Source organism: Tamandua tetradactyla, chromosome 13, assembly GCF_023851605.1.
Source record: "Tamandua tetradactyla isolate mTamTet1 chromosome 13, mTamTet1.pri, whole genome shotgun sequence".
Taxonomy (NCBI): Eukaryota; Metazoa; Chordata; class Mammalia; order Pilosa; family Myrmecophagidae; genus Tamandua; species Tamandua tetradactyla.
The window spans coordinates 32972140-32986576 of record NC_135339.1 but is presented as its reverse complement, the minus strand read 5'-3'; the positions used below and the strand labels follow the sequence as shown (position 1 = coordinate 32986576).

The window sequence follows — 14437 nt, the reverse complement described above, 5'->3', positions numbered from 1 at the left end:
CATCACTTCCTGTTTCTTATATGTTTTGTGATCTTTTGTTGAAACCTGACTATTTTAATATTTTATTATATTATCACTGAACTTTAGACTCTATGACACCTAGAGCTTAAGTTTATGTATGATAGATATGACTGAGCTTCCCTTGAATGTCAGGAGCTAACAAAAAGAAGAGAAAAATAAAAAGAAAACATCTTTCCCAGTCTTTTCAGTGTGATCTGTGCCAGTGGGCTCTTCCAGAGCTTATCCATACAGGGAGTTTTGAGGATAGCTTGAGGCCAAAGCATAGAGTTCTCCCTACTCATTTCTATTCATATATCTTGTCTTGGGTATGCACATATAACCCTAGGAATTACCCCATTTATACTTGATATAAATGTCCTCTCTTCCCTAGGCATCAGTTTCTTCATCCTGGGCACTGCAGTATATGTCCTACAGCTAGCAGTCCCTGACCTCAGGTAGCCATGTATTGACTGCTCTCCCACAGGGTTCTGTAGGCAAGCTCTGTTAGCTGCCTTCTAGGTGCAGGGTGAGTTCTTGGATTGTAAGTCTATAATTAGTATCCTGGATCAGTTTCTGAGGCTACCACCAGACAGAATGGGCCAGAAATAAATACTCCTAGTGTGTGTAAAAGGGTCATTCTGCTCTCTCCTGAACTAGGATCAGGGGCCCACACTGGTAGTGCAGGCTGGCCCCAATCTGACCTGGTGAGAGTATAGTGGAGGGCCCAGCCATGGCACATTGTGATTCTACTGCTTTTAAGTTGTCTTTTTCTTGATTTGACATTCTCTCTGTTATTGCAAAACTATTTTCTGGAGTTGTGAGAAAACTATTTCTGCTATTTCCTGCTGGTTGTTCAAAACTTCTGTGGAGGGACAGAGCCCTGAGTCTTCCCATTCCACCATTTTGATCCCCAAACTTCTGCCTTTTGAAAGATACCATTTAAAAGATGTAATGACACACACGTGCAAAAATATTTGCAATATATTTGTCTGACAATGGAATTGTGCCCAGGATATATAAAGAACTCTTACAAATTCATAATAATAAGGCAAACATCCCAAATAAAAACAGGCAAAATACTGCAATATAGCTTTACAAAAAAAAAAGATAAAGGGATCTCAGTAATTTACTAAAAGTTTCTCAACATCACTAGTCATTATAGAAATGTGATCTAAGCCAAAATACAATACATACCCACTAGAATGGTTAAATTTAAAGGACTAATATAATCACACATAAGAAGAATTTGGAACAACTGGAACTTTCATTTTCATTGTAGGTGGCAACGTAAAATGATGCAATTTCTATGGAAAATGGTTGAACAGTTTCTTATATAGTTAAACACACACTTAACTTGCAAGTTAGCAATTTCACCTGTATGTATTTACTCAAGTATATGAAAATATAGGTCATACAAAGAGTTCTAAACTTATGCTCATCCTAGCCCCAAACTGGAAACAACCCAAATATCTATCAGCAGGTGAATGGATGCACTTTATTTTATATCTATAAAATGGAATATTAATCCACAATAAAAAGGAACATGTTGAATGATTTTGAAATCTCATTAGACTGTACCCTTTTAAATGGACACACTTTAATGTATGTAAATTATACTTCAACAAATTGATTAAAGTCTATATATATGATTATGTTACTGTCTCATAAGCAACCTAAACTTCATTTGCACTTCTCTAGAAAGATATCCAAATTACTAAATATTATCTTAACTATGCTGTGCCCACTTTTTTACTTCGTTATATGATATTTCGTCTAGCTTTTGTAATCCGATTAATTTTTAATTACCCTTCTAATTTAAGCACAGACCTCATGTCTGTGATGCTTTTTGTAAACTACCCACTTTACCTAGCTAACCTAATCTACATTCTCCTCTCTATTCTAGTAAAATCTTATTTATCTATATTGACCAATCATCTCAGTATAATTAGCTATATATATATTTTTATCTTGCTAAAAGATTATGGCCTCTCAAAGGTAATGACCATTGCTGTGCATCTTTGAGTTCCCAAGGCCTGGTGCAGAAGTGGTACTCAATACAGTTTTAAAATGAGTGAGTAAATTTTATGAGAAGGATTTTAATGGCTTGATGATTTTTAATAAGTATTTTTTCTTAACATGGAACACTATATATGTACATAATCTTCATGCTACAATGAAAACAAAAAGAAGGTAGCAATCTAATCATCCTGAATTCTACCACATTTAAGTACCACCTGGTAAACATCATTCCAGATGCTTATAAACAGATATGAAAGCTGTTAAAAGTTTATAAAATTTAGTACTTTGCTATTGTATAAATACATTACATTTGACTTTACTTCAACAGAGATAGGTGTGGTAGTTAGATTCAGTTGTCAGCTTGGCCAGGTGAAGGCACCTAGTTCTGTTGCTGTGGACATGAGCCAGTGGTACGTGAACCTCATCTGTTGCTGATTACATCTGCAGTCGGCTAGGAGGCGTGCCTGCTGCAATGAGTGATGTTTGATTTAATTGGCTGGTGCTTAAATGAGAGAGCTCAATGTAGCCCAGCCCAAGAAGCTCAGCATACCTCATCTCAGCACTCGCAGCTCAGCCCAGGCCTCTGGAGATGCAGGAAGAAATCACCCTGGGGAAAGTTGTTGGAACCCAGAGGCCTGGAGAGAAGGCCAGCAGAGATCACCCTGTGCCTTCCCACGTAAGAAAAAACCTCAGTTGAAAGTTAGCTGCCTTTCCTCTGAAGAACTAACAAAATAAATCCCCTTTTATTAAAAGCCAATCTGTCTCTGGTGTGTTGCATTCCAGCAGCTAGCAAGCTAGAACAATAGGAAATGAGAAATGTGAAATTGCCAAAATTCAAATGAATGTTTTTTTAACCAGAGATATTCTTGAACTCCCTAAACTTAAATGTAACTATTAAGAAGTTGAATTAATTTTGCTTTTTAAAAAGATTTAAAATGCTTTAATGATAAATATGTATTATTATCTCTCTCAGAGGAAGTAAAAAATGAAAATAATAACAAAAGATTATATGATATTTAGTAGGTACAAAAATTAGTTTTGAGACCTTGACATAAACATGCTATGAACATTCATGTACACTGTTTTGTGTTATCCCAAGTTTCATATCTCTGGGATAAATGCCCAGCAATTCAATTGCTGGTTTTGAAGTCACATATTTACTGTTTTTTAGAAATTCCAAACTGCCTTCTAGAAGAGCTGAAACCTACAGAAATGTGGTGTTTGGTAAAAACTAGAGACATAAGAAAAGAGTATTTATAGATAATTGTCATAGTCACAGTTTGAAATATCATATGAACATTGAAAAATTTAATTGAATATCTGAGTGTTTCCAGGTATCTCAAAATTTGAAAGCATGATGGATATCTAGGTGCCTGGATAAAAAACAGTTTTCATATGGGTTTTGTCCTTTGATGAGTTCCAGTCTTGATCCCACAATTATCCTTTAGGTTGGCTGACCAGAATGTCTCCTGTGTGCTTTCCTCTTTCAGCCTTGTCTATTTCAGTGACTTAATAGAAAGAGTTTGCAGTTCTGTGGCAAGCTTTTATTACATATTTTAGTTCACCTTCTACTAGTTCTTTGTGCATGTAGTAAAGAGAAATTGGTCTCTTGAATTTTACAAGTCTACACAACATATATAAGTCTTTGGTAGTATCTCATTAGTCCCTAAATGACTCTATTGGAATACAATCACAACAGTAATCAAACATCCCTTTTGACTTCAATTTAGTTATAGCAAGCAGGTTTCTTTCCCTATTACCCAAAGCTTCATACATTTCTTTGACTCTACAGGCCCCTAATCATCTTTCACCTATCTTGTAATTTTACACATTTCCCTTCAATAAACTAGATTGTATGTTTAAATTACATGTGAATTCTGTTACTTCAGGCTTATTCCCTTCCCCCACTGGGCAGTATATCTTGAGATAGTGTTGGCTTTTTATATTCTCCTTTTTTACACAGGACATTTCCATTTCAAATCTCTAGTTAAGGTTCCCCTTTCTAGGCCACCTCTTCTTGTCTCAGCTATATGTCTGATGATCTATTTTTCCCATCTTATTCTATACTAGCTCTCAATACGCTACTATAGAGATATATATTCACTAACTACACTAATTAGGGTTGGATCAGATACATGTACTTAAGAATAAAAACAAGCAAAACAAGACAAAAATAAAACTCTCCCATTTTTTAGGCCACATTAATTTCCCATTTTATCCAGTGTGCATTTAATTGGCTAGATATTTACAGAATAAAATATTGCTATTATGGTATTAAAATGAGAGAACCTCCAGGATTCTTAGCCTCTGATGTAAGGAGATAGAATGCTGTCTTAAAGTTTGTTTCTAATTGTGCATGTTACAGATTATAGTAGTACACATGGTAAAGGCTCAGTTGATGTTTATTAAACAAATATAGGAATGAACATATTTTGAAAATCATTTGCTATAAATATTTAATAAAATAAATTAATTAAAGAATACCCCAAACTAGTTTATAAAATAGACTTACAATTATTCTATGAATTTGCTTCTTTCAAAAATCTGTATTTTTTTTTTAACATTTAATTTCTTATTTACGCATGTCTGAAATTAACTGAATTTCTCTCTTGCTGTTTCCTCTTAGTTTTTGGATGAGCTACTCTTGTGATGCCATGATAATTCTCATTGCATATGAATTCCACTCTATGAAGCTATCAGATTATAGGCTCACTGTATATGGGTTTAGGCAGAATATGTGCTGCACAACTCCATGGGCACCATTTACCTTAGAGTCTACATGAATACCTCCCTGGAAGTATACAGTATATAACCAGCAGAGATATGGTTAGCAACTGTAGTTTCATGACTGTCAAAAAAGACATCATGCAATGGGTTGGCATAAACAGCAGGAATTTATTGGATCACAGTTTTGAGGCTAGTAGAAGTCCAAAATCAAGGCATTATCAAGGTGATGCTTTTTCCCAGAGGACTCTGGGATTCTGGGGCTGACTGCTGGCAATCCTTGGTACTTGGTTTTTCTGTTAAATGGCAATGCAAATGGTGGCCTCTCCTGGCTTCTCCTTTTTCTTCCATGTTCCCTTGACCTTCTGCCTCTGGCTGCTCCCTCTGGCTGTCTCTTTCTCTGTGGCCTTCCTTATAAGGCCTTCAGTAATAGGATTGTGACCCATCCTGGGTCAGTTGGGCCATACCCTAATTGATTTAACCTCATCAAAAGATTTTATTTATGAAGGGTTCACACCCAACAGGAATAGATTAAGTTTAGGAGCATGTTTTTCTGGGGCTCATCGTTCTAAGGCACCACAGTAACCCTGGTGGCTTAACCAAGGAATAATTTTAAGCCATGAAACTAGAAAGCCAGTCCCTGATAGCACCTAATAATTAAAGGTGTGTTAAATTCATGCGTATCTGCTTGGTTTGGATTTCCTCTTCCTAATTTTACCTAACTTTGGTTTGTGCCCAGGAAGATCATATGGTTTTGATAGAAACAGATTGACACATAGAAAATTCATGCACCTTGGTTCCCTGGGAAACCAGGCTAAGAATAGTTTTCTTTGCACCACCTGGTTTCCTCTAATGAGGACAGTATAAGAAGGTGAGTATCACAATGTAACCTATGCATCTCAAAAAATCATTTCTTGTTGTGAAATTTAATGTACTTTTTTAGATAATCAAATTAGAAAGTACTTCAGATATGTCTGACCTAGTGATTTCTGAGGTCACATGAATATGTGTGTGTATACATAATACATATATATTATTTTCACTAATTGGATAAAAAAGGGTTTTTTATGCTTTAATCCTTATTGACAAGGGTTGCTGGAATGAAGAATGATATATATAGGCTTTGAACAGCTACCAGGAATAAGAAAGTTTCCTAAGATATGGGCATTTAAGCTTTTTCTAGTTATAAAAAGCTTTTTAAATGTATATAAAATGCCAACTGTTTCCATAATGATTATAATCCTTCACTTGATTACTTAATATTCTTAGTAGTCACCCTTAATGCAATGAGAACTTTGCTCCATGCATTGTTTTATTTTTATTTGACTTCTTTACTTTTCTCACAAATAACTTGACTGACACTGCTTTGATATTGAACATGTGTTCATTATCCAGTGAGGGAAGTTTTCCAAGTAAAGTTTCCAAATTTAGCACTTGACAAACTGCACATTTTTCTTCATAAACTTTGCAGAAGACATTGTATTTACTAAAGTTTTTCTATGTATTATATATTGCATTACTTTAAGAGGGCATATATTTGGGAAGTACATAAAAAGCAACAAGTATTTGTTAAGGGCTCCTGTATGCATAAGCAGTGGGAAGAAAGGATTTGGTACCCGGAGATATATCTTTCAACATTTTGGCTATTTTGTAGAGGAAGCTAACTTAGACTGCAGATTAATACATGTTTATGTTTAGAAATTTGGTGCTATCTTTCAATAGAGAACACACTATAGGAAACCTAAGGCATATTATCAATAGTGCAAACAACTTGTAACAGAGTAAGAGCAACATTTACATCTAACTAGAAGCGGACATGGAGCAATTCAGCGTTATCTGTGTAAGTGCAGGTGACATATCCAACTGAATACATTACTCTCTCATATTTTTTTTTACCCCAAGAGCTGTTAATTAGCATTGCATTGAGGAATATTAAAATGATGCAAATAAATAGATTGAACAAGCCCCATGAAATTCAGCTGTGGGAAAGTAAGAATAAAATTTAAATTGTTCTTAGGCCATTTGTCTTTAGCTGCCACAATGTAAAGGAATTTTGGCAACATTATAATGCTGGAGTAAGGTGGAAAACACTAGTGGACGACATACAATGTTAGAGATGAGAATTTCCAGTGTTTCAAGATAATGACAGCTGCCTAAGTCTCTGTCTTCCAATATTCCCTTCAAAACAATAGTATGCAAAAACCATGTCCTCAGAATAACTTAAATACAGAGAAGGGCCAAACTTCTATATAATTGTAAAAAGTAAGTGAAGAAACCCACCAAACCCCATCAGATGATCTTACTCTCCTGCCCCACCCTCATACCTCCTGAATGCTTTGTGGCAAAGGAAGGCAGACTCAGAAAAAACTGCCAAACATAGAGAAGGAATCTAACCATGGGAATAAATTTGATCTGAAAACCAGTGCCAGAAAGATCAAGTTCAGCCTAAGTTTGAAAATATTAAAATGTATTCTGATACAGCAGGACACAATCTAGAGGGAAGGGACTTAAAATGATACAGTGTTTGAAATCCATCGCTTCTGAGGGAGAAAAAAACAAAAAGGAAAGGCAATAAACCTTTTGTCAGTTGAGCAGTGAATGATGAAAGGAGAAAATTTGATCCTAAAGACAAAAGTGAACCAAAAATCAGAAGCCATACAGCCCTCATAAAAAAAATTAACTGAAGTGCCTGTATTTTGCTATAGGGACAGATGAGGTTGTAATAAATCGAATAAATTTGAAAAAACCACCTGAATACCACAAAATGATAAAAAAGGTGAATAGATCCATATGATTATTACAAAATATCAGAAAGTGATATCTAACACAGCAGAGGAAAATTTCCTTCCCCACATAATACAATTAAAAACTAAAGGAAATAGTTAACATAGCACTTCAAACAGAATTAAATATATTCCAAATAAACATTTTGATTATGAGAAACCACCTTGAAACAGAAATCAAAAGTCAAGTATAGAAATGGATAAAAATAAGAAAGAGTTGATTAAAGTCAGGAAAGCAAGGGAAGAAAATGGCAAAAATAACTCAGAAATGATTTATAAAGTACAAAGTTCCCAAGGGAGGATAAACTCAAATAAAAATAGAATAAAGGGCACTGAAGAAAATCAGAGAAATGACCAATAGAATAAATATGAGATAAAGACAAACTGAAAAGAATCAGAAAAAGTCCAGAAATGGAATTCAGCCTAAGAAGGAATCAGATTTTTTTCTTGAAGTAGAAACATAAAACAACGAAACAAAAAGGAATAGTTAAAACCATAAATGTGTAAAATACTTTAAATTTTCCAGAAATAATGATAATAGTAATAACAACAACAAAAACAACATGTCCTGGAAATTAACTCAGAATGATCATCTTGATGACATATCCTACTAAATCTATTAGGCTTCAATGATAAAAGATCTTCAAAGCTTCAAGGCAAAAGATCAAATATCATACAAAAGAGCATAATAATTTGATTAGAGTGACCTCTGACTTTATGAAAATATGCAAAGCAAAGCCACATTGGAGCAGCATAATAATAGGAAATATGGACCCAGGATTTTATATCCTGCCAAATGGTCCTAAAAGTATTAAAGTTATAGAGAAACAGTTTCCAACATATCAATACTTAGGACACTTCACCCAAGAGTCTTTCTTTTTTTTTTTTTTTTTTTTAGGGGTGCACCGTTCCTGGAAGTACCGCAATACCAAGTCGATGCGTGGAGTGGACGGAGCAAGCTCCTATTCCATCTCCCTGTTCCAAAAATCCATTTAATATATTGTCCTCGGACAGAGGACGTATCAGATATTAAACTGATAAGAACAGATACTACACCTGATCTTAGCCAAAAGGCCGAGAAGCGATCCAAGAGTCTTTCTTGAGGCATCTTCTAGAAGACAAGATACCACTATCCAAGATGTGACTTCAAAAAAATAGCAGAAGTATTGTTGATGAATATTTTATTATATATGAACAAGTATTTCAGATTAAAGCAAAGATGGAAAGGACAATAGAAACAAATATAGGAATGTTTTATGTTGGAAAAAGTTAAGACAAAGTTGATCATCTATTGCGTCTCAAAGAAAACTTCAGTAAGTTCTATAAAGTAAAAATATTAAAGCAGTGTAAGAAAATTAGAAATTACTAACAGAACCAAAAAAGCAAAATATGTTTTCCACTTGGAAATTTCTGTTAAGAAATATTTAAGTGAAAGGGAACTACAAGTTAAAACTAAATAGTTTTTTAAAAATTAATGTTAAAAATACTATAAATCAGAGATTCGATTATTACAGTGATATGAGGAAAATGTTATTACTAAACTATTTTGTTAGTAAATATAAAAGAATGAAAATGAACGAATTAAATATCCAGCTCAAGAATCGAGGAAAGAAACAAAGAAGCAAACTAGAAGAAATTATAGGGATGGAAGGACTGTAAAAGCAGAATTTAATGAAGTAGATAACAGAAAAATAGCAGGTCTAATTGAGAAATCAAAATTCTTTTTTTAATTATAAAATGAAAGAAATTATTAAATAACTTGATAAACAAAAAGGGATGATACACAACAATACAAAAGAAATGGCAAGGGGAAATTAACTACTGAAATAAATTTTAGAAACTTCTTTCCAGATTTCAATGCAACAAATTTGAAAATCTAGATGAACTAATTTCCTAGGGAAATGCAAATTACCAAAATTGACCTCATTAGTAATAAAAGCTTAAATTGATCAATTTTCATAGAAGTAGAGATAATTATTAAACCCCCCCAAAACAAACAAACAAACAAACAAATAAAAACAGCACCAGGCTAAGTTGGCTTTTTAGGGGAATTCTATAAAACCTTCAAAGACACAATGTCCCCAGTGTGCCATACATTTTTCTACGGCATTAAAAATGAAAGAAAACTTATTTCCTTTTGTGGACAGCTATATCTCATATTTAAACCTGATAAAGACAGTGCAAAAAAACTGTCCCATATCTATCACAAATATCAATGTAAAAAAAAGTTAAAGAGCATATTAGAAAATAGAATACAATACTGCAATAAGAGAGTAATATACCATGGTCAAGTACTATTTATTCCAGAAATGAGAGCTTGGTTAAATGTTAGTAAATCTAATAATAGCATACACCATATGACTGCATCTAAGGAAAAATCATGCAGACCTCTATAGATGCTTACAGAGAATGTTTGAATTCAACAAAATTTAAAGCCATTCCTCCTAAAAAAAAAAAAAAACACCAAAGAAAGTAAGGTCTGAGAGATACTTTTAAAGATAGATAAATGATAGATACATAGATAGGTAGATAGATAGACAGACAGGTAGAAAGATCGATTCTCTTTGTCATAAAGACAGTATCTTAGTTAATGAAAACATACTATTGGAATTTCCACTAATGTCATGAAAAATATAAAGATGTTCACTATATCTGATACTCTATAATATTGTACCACAGTTATCAGCAATGTAATTATTTAAGAGAGATCCGTCTATTGGATGCATAATTATGGGTAAAGAAGAAATAAAAATATCTCTACTTGCATATGATATGATAGATTCTTGGAAAACTCTAGAGAATAAATGATAAAAATAACAATAAAACAATTCAATTAGGTAACAGGATAAAAAAGTTAACATATGAAAATCAATAGCCCCACTTAAGTACATCATATTTACAAAATAATGTTTAAAATCTTCCTAAAAGAAAACAACAGTAGACTTGGATGCATTGATTGCCATGCACGGCTCTTGTCTAGAACAATATAAAATATCATGAAGATGTTAGTTGTATGTTCATATTTTATAAATTTAACATAAACCCAATAAAAATACCAAACAAGCTTTTTTTTTATGAAGTTAGAAAAACAATATAAAATATATTTGGAAAAATTAGTATGCAATTATAGCCAAATAAACATTATAAAGCAAAACTATGTGGGGGGACCTAGCCCTACCAGACATGAAAACATACTAGTAAGGCACAGTAATTAAAACAGGGTGATACAGGCACACGGCACACGAATAGACAAACAGGATAGTGAGATAGTATTAAAAGTCTTGAAACTGACCCAAATCCATATGACAATTTAGTGAATGACATCACCATTCACTGGGGCAATGATGGACTCTTGAATACATGGTGCTGGGAAAATAAGTAGCCATTGGAAGATGATGAAATTAGATCCATACCTCATACCATTATAACATAAAACTCCAAATAGGATCAGAGATCTAAATGTAAAAATGTAATCATACAAATATTAGAAAAAAACATGAGTGAGTTCCTTTTTAACCCTGGTGTGGAGACAAACTTTCTAACTGTGTCTCAAAATTCATCATAGTAAAAGCAAAGATTGACAAATTTGACCTCGTTTTTCATGGCAAAAACACCATAAAATGGACAAATGATAACTGTCACAATGACTGAAAATATTTGCAACATAATAAAGAAAAAGAGTCAATATGTTGTCTTCTATAGAACTCTTTACAACTGAGGGACAAGCATCCAAAACTCACTGGAGAAATGAGAAGACATCATCAGACATTTCATAAAAATTACTTTAAAATGTCTCTTTAGACATATGATAAATGTTCAGGTGCATGAATATTAGAGAAATTAAATACATACTTGCCAGAGTGGTGGAAGTTCAAAAGTTGACACATTCAGTTCCCGAAGTTATGGGGAAATATGCACTCATATATGGCCTTCCAGAGGGCGATTTGCTAACACCTAATAAACAATATATGCACTTAACTTTTGACCCAAGAATCCTACTTCTGGGTATTTTCCCTGAAAGAACAGCTCAACAAAATGAAAATAAAAATGCACAAAATAGTTCAATAGGAATTGTAATGGCAAATTGTTGGAAATGATCTAAATGCCCACACACGTGAAAGTGGTTGGATAAACTATGCTACATTTAAACAATGCAGTTGTAAGAAAAAATAAGGAAGATCTCTATGAAGTAATATAATGTTATTTCCAGGATATACTGTTAAATAAAAACAGAAAAGTGCAAAAGAGTATCCACAGTATGCTACATTTTATGTAAAAAAGGATATATAACAAAATAGGTATGTAACTGTTCATTTGTGCAAAATGAAACCCACGGAGAAACCAGCGGCTAATGAGATTGGTTATTTGAAAGACATGGTGGAAACACTGTAAAAATAATGGGCAAATGGAAATGAGACAGAAGAGGTGATGGAGGAGTGACACTTTTCTGAATGTGCCTTTATAATAGTTCTGATGCTTTGTACCATGGTAGATGTTCCACATGTCCCAAAGTATAAATAATTTAAATTAACAAAAATTTTAATTGGGGAGAGACCTAATATGAGATAGGAGGAGTAACAAGTTAAATCTAATCCAATTGAATAACATAACCACACTAAAGAAAATGACCTAAGTCACTTTGGAAAATAGGGCTTTGAGTATAGACTTTGAGGCTAAAGACATTAATAAAAGCATCTGCACTAATATTATATTTTAATTAGAAAACCTGTTTCCCCCAGGGTTATCAATTCTGGAACAACTTTATCAGGATTGAGCAGATCAGTACCCTTATTGGGAATAATTAGAGCAAGGTTTAAGGAGACAGTGTAGTTAGAAAGAACCCCTGTGAGGATTTGGAATTGAGAGTATTATTATGAATTTTCTCTCTTGCTTTCTTGCTGTACTCATACACATACATACAAAAAGGGAGTAATATATAGATGTGTGTATATACATATATGTATGTGCAAATATACGTGTATAAATGTATATATTTTATGTATATATGTGAATATATTCATGTATATATGAGTATATTTATATATATAGTATGTGTAAGTAATATATATATGTCTACTACTCTATCTACTCTATCTATATCTGTCTGTCTATCTATCTATCTATCTATCTACCTATCTCCATATTTTAGCTCTATGGATTGAGAAATAATAACATTCCAGGGGCAAAGAAATTGTTGAATCCAAGTCCAGAGCAGGGAAAATACAAAAAAATGAGCCTGGAATGTTTTGTTGTGCTAGAAAGTAAAGAAGTGCTCAAAAAATGACGACATTTTGTTGAAAGAACACAGGGATCTACATGGCAGAATTTCCAAAGACCAAACCTGGGACACTTGAAGAAATAAATACTTATAGTCATGTATTATAACCATAGAATAAAATAAATATCTGTGAATCCATATGCACATAAATAATAATGGAATAAATAAATAAATGGAGGAGAAAAGACAGGTTTTCCTTACCACAAAATTCCTATTAGTCAATGTAGAAGGATTGAGGGAAATAGAAAATCACCATTTGGCAACATATAGTAATGATGTTACAGGCAAGAATCATAGAGGAATACCAAAATTAATGGGCAAAATTATGAGGAGTAACACAATATTTGCATAGTCCTAAAGCAATTTTCTACAAGATACTTATTCATTACAATGGGGAAAAATAGTGTCTTTACAGTGAAGAAACCTGGCAGACAATGCCATAATTATGTGACAAATCTTATATTACTAGTGATAAATCATATTAGTTTTATATACTCCCTCATATGATCAGTGTGATGGAACACAATACTTCTGAAAATACCAATTTTGTGGTATTCTTGCCCCAAATAAATCTAATTAAAAAATCATTTAAACTCCAAAACTAAGAGGTGTTCTAAAAAATAAAGTTATCTTTAAACTGTTAAATTCATAAAAGGTAAAGAAAGACTGAAAAAAGTGTCCTATGTTGGGATTAGGGATACATGGCACCTTAATGTGATATGGAATTCTGGATTGGATCCAAAACCAGCAAAAGAGTTTTAATAGAACAATCTGCAAAATTTGAATAGACTTTAGATTAGGTAATGTACTGTTTCAATGTTAGTATTTTGGTTTCAATAATTGTATTATGGCTATGCAGGGTATTAACATTAGAAAAAGCTGGGTGATGGATATACTGAACTTTGAAATATTTTTGTAAGTCTAAAATTATTTCAAAATAAAAGTTAAAAAATAAAATATTAGAGGCCCTCCAAATCATTTATAGGACTAGTCTGTTTGGCCATTATGTTGTAAGTTAATGCTCCTTACCTCATCTATCCGGACAGAAAACCATGACTAGACTAAGGATCACATTTGGCTCTCTTAACCCTTGTTCAATTAATTCTCCTTAATGTTATGAGAAGGGGCTCTTTTTTCCCCTCAATTCCCTAAGGATAAGAAATAATTAGTTGAGAATATCTGAATAACATTGTGAAATGAGTTATATATAATTAATAATTACACCACACTCTTCCATGTCTAAAATGGAGGCAACACATCAGGCTGGAGAATTCACTCATGGAACAGATATTTAAATGACATCCTTAGGTTATGTTAGTATAAATCAATACCTTATCATACCCATGAGGGCCTTTGTGGCATGATAAAGGCCTTCACAGTACAACTTGGGATACAGAGTGCTCACTGGAATTGAGGTGGGCATTTTTCCAACTTGACCCAAGGAGTCAAAGAGGTCTTCTGAAAAGAAAGGGCCCCAAAGGCCCTACAGGGGGAAATTACTATGAAAGGTAAGAGGTGGGTCTTGGTTTTTCAGAGTGATAGCTGAGATAAGTGTTTCCTTCAAAACCAACTAGTTGGTAAAGCAAAAGATTATAAACCAAAAGAATTACCACCTTGGATTCCTGGAATGGAG

At 33.4% G+C, this 14437-nt stretch overlaps 1 non-coding gene across 1 annotated transcript; it reads right to left on the bottom strand.

The window, feature by feature from the left end:
• Positions 1 to 8421: 8421 nt before the first annotated feature.
• Positions 8422 to 8612, bottom strand: LOC143654695 (U2 spliceosomal RNA). The gene has a single exon (XR_013161890.1). It is a non-coding gene; the product is annotated as a U2 spliceosomal RNA (small nuclear RNA).
• Between the last annotated feature and the right edge of the window lie 5825 nt (positions 8613 to 14437).